Genomic DNA, 6,669 nt, shown 5'->3' with positions numbered 1-6,669 from the left:
AATTTTTCAAGAGATTCGGTATCTCACTGATATCGGGTTGGTTGAGTTGCAAATAATTCACCTCCTAGTTATAACAAGCCCACGGAGTGAAACCGACGAAGCTCTCTAGGGGTATATCGTACAGCTTTGCGGAAGAGGCGGTATGAAAACTTTCTAAAAGTCTAAGCAAACAAACCTCGAGCTGAAACGGATTTTAATTATTACCGTCGAAACGATGGTAAAAAAGGGCGCCTAGAGGCAGATAAAAAGGTCGTTTTATTCTAGGTACGGATTAAATAATTTGATACACATTTTGCTGGAATTACGTTAATTATAAACAGTGTTTAATTCTTTTATAATAATATTATTTTTTAAAAAACTTAAAAACTAAAACATTAGAAAATTTAAAAATTCATTATAAGTCTATTTCGTTACTATAAACTATTTATGAAATAAAAAAGTGCGATACGTCATTGTTATCATTAATATTTAATCATATACATTAGGTGTTAAAAGCCGTTTCAGTTCAAGCGCTACAATATATATACTACCTTTCTTAAAATATTTAAAGAGAAAGTTTTATCAAATTCCTTTCAAAAAAAAGTTTAATTGTTTAAATAATTCCTAACACGTAAAAATTCATGAAAATTTTAAGAATTATACAAAGTTTAATTTGTTCTTTTTTTTGGTATATTGGACTCATAAAATAGTTGGTATCGCATACTAGACAAAAACATAAATATATAAATACCTGAAGATGGAATTTGTGTTACGGATCACACTTTAATTCTCTTATAGTACAGTTTAGGGTTTAAACGTCTAATTTTACAACAGATAATTTATGTATTTACTCCAACTCTGGTGGTGAAATACCATATCATGTTTGTATACTGAGTTATCTTTGTAAAAAAATGTACCCATAAAATTTATAAAAATAAGCCATTAGATCTGCTTGCCCCCTTGCTGTCCCGTTTATTGTGGTAAAAAGGAATAGATAACAAATTTTTGTAATATGAATTTAACTGGAAATTTTACTGAACATAGTTCAAAAGTTGTTTGTTTGATACGTGTTGAGGTGTAGATCACTTGGTTTAGAGCTTTAGACAGCATAATTACTTGAAGTGAAATTGGATCTTTGTGCCCTATCCTACTTACATGTTCTTATACATATTTGTAACTATTTATTTATTTGATAGCGATTTATGAATACGACGCATGGATCTATTGCCATAATGACGGTTGGCATTCTAGTTTACTTATAATGTACTTAATGTACTGGAAATTAAAATATATAATCCGCTTAAGCGAACATGATTATATATTTTAATTTCCAGTACATTTCTGTCAAAACTGTCAATGTACATGCTTCCATGAGCAAAATGAAAGAAATTATATAAATTCTTATAGAAAACATTGAACATCTGGTTTATATTCACAAAGAGGCGGCTTAATAGGCTTAAACCTATTATATCTCTTGTAATGTCTGTATTAATTAACATCCTGAAGGAGAAATTTATGTTTTCATAAAAAAACGATTTGTTTTCTCGATGCTGCAAGACATTCTGAATCGAATGAGACCAAATTTGGAAAAGGTATGTATATGTAATCGATGTTTTCTTCAAAACGGCTGGACCGATTTCAAGAATTTAAAAGCCATTAGATGTATCTCGATGAAGACTAGCATTTATCAGTTTTGCGCCAAGCCGTTTCTTTGTAAATCGGATAAAAGTTAAAAAAAATCGACCACCTTTTAGCCGAAATTTAAAAATTTAAAAAACGTTCAAAAGTTATTGGTTGGGTATCGACCTGATTAGTTTATGGTGAAGATTCGCTGGCACGTGTTCTGGTAATTAACTGTTGAAAATTACCGCAAAAAATGATTTTTTTTGCGGTAGATATTATGGTCTTCTAGTTCATACTAAAATACTACGGCCCTACGACAAGTAGTTTAACTTAGAAACTTCGTCAAAGTTTGAAAAAATTAGTCGTGTTTTTTTGGCGTTTGTCAACATTAGACCTTTAATCGACGTTTTCTCTAAAACATCTGAACCGATTTAAACAATTTAAAAACCATTTTTTGAACCTCGATAAGGATTATCGTTTCTCAGTTTTGTGCGGCGATCAGCCGAGCCGTTTCTCTGTGATTTGCATAAATTCGTAAAACTTTTTGTCCTCATTTTAGCACACAATACTGAAGCGATTTTAAAAAATCAAATTCGAAAGATTATGGTTGGAAATGATACTTATTAGTTTTAGGTAGAAATCTACCGATAATTGCGTTAGAATTAACTATTGAAACAATTTTTTTGCCGATTTTTATATAACTATTTTTGGCGATAGACATCTTGGTCTTATAAAACAAACTAAAGCACTACGGCCCGTAGACAAAAAACGCTAAGTTTAACGCTAAAAATTAATGAAAGTTTGGAAAAATGAGTGGCGTTATTTTGTCATTTGTTAACATTAGTCATTTTATCGACGTTTTCTTAAAAACGATTGAGTCGATTTTGAAAACTTAAAAGCCATTCAATGAAACTTGATAAGCGAAACTTGAGTTTTTTGTACGAAAAATATTTCGTTTACGTTTTAGCAAAAAATTCTAAATCGATTTTAAAAATTCAAAAAATATTCACAAATATTCACAAATAAGTGATGTTAGTAAATCAAATTATGTTGTAATGGAAAACGTAAATGCTATTACATGAAAAGCTGTAAACTAGTTTTCAGTTCCTCGTTTCTCTGAAATGTACTTGAAACGATTTTCATAGAACAAGTTTGATTAAATTTTCTATTATATCCAACATGTAAGAAACAGGCATCTCTAATTAGTTGATAATTGCGTCAGATTTTTCAGAAAAGAATAATATTTCATTGCTTACAAATTACTTTACTACAAATTACTTTAGTAAATATAGTTCTGGCATCCTGTTTATAAATGGCCGTTTTTCCTCTCAATTTATGAATCGTATGAAAAGATATGTTTCGTCACGTAAAATATGTTTAACATTATATAATATAAATTGTAAAATAAAGTATATTCAAATGTTTCTACTAAAATGGCCAGTCCGCAAAAAAAGCGCACTATCAACACATTATAAATGAATTAATGAAAATATAGGGTTCGACTCCTCAGGGCTATGCACTTTTACGAAAATGTTCCAAAGATATTATTTGGGAATCGTGCTGATTAGTTTTGAACAAAGACCGGCCGAGCCGTTTCTTCGAAATTTAACGTAATTAACTGTTGAAACAACTTTATTGATGAAACTTTTTATGTTGAGAGATATCATGGTCCTGAACAACATACTAAAATTTTACGTTTCTACGGCAAGTAGTTGAATTTTTTAACTTCATCAAAATTTGAAAAATATTATAGTCAAACATAATCAATTCATTAAAATTTAAAACAATAACCTACAATTTTAGAACATACAAGCATGTGTCTGTGCAATATATAAATGTGTTTGAGAAAATTATATTGGAAATCGCAATGTTCAGATTTAATTGATAGCCATAACTTTATTTTCGAAATAAATAGTTGACAATTTTATCTAAATATCTAAATATCAATTTCGGTTGATTAAGTCAATTATTGGAAGGAAGTGGCATTTATGTTTCAATGCTGAATGCCACTTCCAGCTAGTTTATCTGGCGGTTACATCACTATATATAAATTTTGACGATACAGTGCAGATTCGTATGATTCAATTGCAACATTCTTGAAAGTATAATTTTTACCACAGAACAGAATTAACTCAGAACAACAGCAAAATCATAGTTTTGCTTTTTCTAAAAATTATTCATTTCTGACTTATTTCTATTTACCTAATAATTTTAAAATTATTATACTTCAATTTAAGTTTAGTTCTTAATATAATTTCAAATAAGTAAAAACCTTGGACAAATTAAATGTTAATATTCATTCGAAATTAAAATTTATCATTAGTTCATATTTGTTCGCAAAAGTGCATAACCCTGAGGAGTCTAACCCTATATTTTCATCAATTCATTTATAATGAAATGATAGTGCGCTTTTTTGTGGACTGGCCATTTTAGTAGAAACATTTGAATATACTTTACTTTACAATTAATATTATATTTTTACAATTTATATTATATAATGTTAAACAAATTTCACGTGGCGAAACATGTCTTTTCACATGATTCATAAATTGAGAGGAAAAACGGCCATTTATAAACAGGATGCCAGGACTATATTTACTAAAGTACTTTGTAGTAAAGTAATTTGTAGTAAAGTAATTTGTAAGCAATGAAATATTATTATTTTCTGAAAAATCTGACGCAATTATCGACTAATTAGGGATGCCTGTTTCTTACAAGTTTGATATAATAGAAAATTCAATCAAACTTGTTCTATGAAAATCGTTTCAAGTACATTTCAGAGAAACGAGGAACTGAAAACTAGTTTACAGCTTTTCATGTAATAGCATTTACGTTTTCCATTACAACATAATTTGATTTACTAACATCACTTATTTGTGAAATATTCTCGATTGCCATGGCTTACTGTAGTAACTCCATGCTTATAGTGAATTATCATTAAATATGATATGGCTGTTTTTGAGAGAACAAAGTTTTCGTTTCAAAAAATAGTTTGCTTATGAATAAACGTTTAGTTTAGGAATGCAAAAAAATCACAAATTAAAAAAAAAATATTCTCATTTTTTATTTATATCAAAAATAATTCAAATTTTGATTTTAATTGTAGCAAAAATTTTAAAACTTTTATATATTTCAAATAAATCAGTTTATATAATTCTTATAACCATGAGATAAGTTCCTTCAGTCTAAATCCACTTAATATAGTTTTGTACCAGCAAAGTTCCAGCAATTTGCCTTAAGTCCACCACTTGTTTATGCACTAATTAATGATAAAAATTATCAAAACTGTTATCAATCAATCAATTATCACATTGTTCAAATTCAAATATAAAAACATGTATTATGTAATACGTTTGTGAAGTCGGCAAATAATCCTCTATGTACCAGATTAGTTTTTTTTCTTGTAAATAAATGGTTGAGACCTTTTTTGTTAAAATACAATATTACAGCAAACCAATCAACAGTTTTTAAATAAATACTGTGTTGTATATGTGAATTTAATTTAAATAGCATTGCGAAAAAAGCTCCCAAGTAAATAAATCTTGATAATCTTGAATAAATGAGATTAAAATCAACAAATTATTAACCCTTTGTAATTAAATAATAAATTTTGTTCGTATAAGTTTCTTCAGTTTTATTATTATTAAAACTTATTTAGATAAATTTTATATATTAAAACTTATTTAGATAAATCTAACAATTTATGCCCAAATGCAATCAATAATTGATAAATATATAAATTGTCAATACTTTGAGAAACAATTTTTTCACAACGAACTCAATACCGTCTGTTTTAACATTCTAATCAATTCAATTTGATAAGTTTCCTTTAATTACCATCGACACAAGATTCAGAAATATTTTGCATGAAACAAACAAATTATTGAGTTTTCGAAAATTCTTGAGATATAATTAGATCAAAGTTATTGAATATTATTATTCTATTTTTATATTGATAAAGAATAGAATTGAAGAATAATACAAAATCTAGATATTTAAATATATATATATATATATATATATATATATATATATATATATATATATATTTATAAGGTTATTAAGGTTATCTCCCTTAATTAAAAACATCCTCAGTGCATACAAATAAATTAAAAAAAAAACACAAAAACACATAAAATTGCACGAAAAAAATAAATATGAACCAAAAAATTGATAAAACGTCGAGTTGTGATAAATTTTAAAAAATTGTAAAATTAAAATAAATAATATATATTATTATAAAAAAGCTTTAAATTAAAACTTACTCCAAGCTGACAACATGTTCGTTTGGAATAAGCTTTTTTTATAATAAAATATTTTATTTTAATTTTACAATTTATAAAATTTATCATAACTCGACGTTTTATAATTTTTTTGGTTATATGTATATATACATATATATAAATATATATATATATATATATATATATATATATATATATGATAAAAATTGTTTCTTGGGCATCCATCAAATAATTAAAAAAACAGTTTTAATGCAAAATGTTTTAATTAAGAGAACATACGTTTCGGGTCCAGATTTGACCCATCTTCAGTGCATACAAATAAATTTTAAAAAAATAACACAAAGCACAACACAAAATTGCAACGAAAAAAATAATAAGTATGAAATAAAAAATTGAAAAAACATCAAGTTATGAAAATTTTTGAAAATTGTAAAAATTAAAATAAATAATATGTTTTATTATAAAAAAGCTTATTCCAAAAGCACATCTTGTTAGTTTGGAGACAGAGTTACGTGTTACGTGTTGACACGTAACTCTGTCTCCAAACTTACAAGATGTGCTTTTAATTATTGGATGGATGCCCAAGAAACAATTTTTATCATACTATTTCACCATCTGAAGAAAAACCTCTCGCTTTATATATATATATATATATATATATATATATATATATATATATATATATGTTAAAGAAGTTAGTTTTGATGTTGAGAAATATGAGTAAGTTCTTCAATGGCATACATCAAATAAAAGGCAAAGATTTAGAAGTTAATCTTTATTTTTTTTTTCAAACGTTTCGACATAGGATTTTATGTCATCATCA

The sequence above is a fragment of the Ctenocephalides felis genome, unplaced genomic scaffold (assembly GCF_003426905.1).
Source record: "Ctenocephalides felis isolate EL2017-DRISC unplaced genomic scaffold, ASM342690v1 CF-g0.4_SCAFFOLD_03572, whole genome shotgun sequence".
In the NCBI taxonomy this organism is placed as follows: Eukaryota; Metazoa; Arthropoda; class Insecta; order Siphonaptera; family Pulicidae; genus Ctenocephalides; species Ctenocephalides felis.
Note: the sequence above shows the minus strand (reverse complement) of the source record.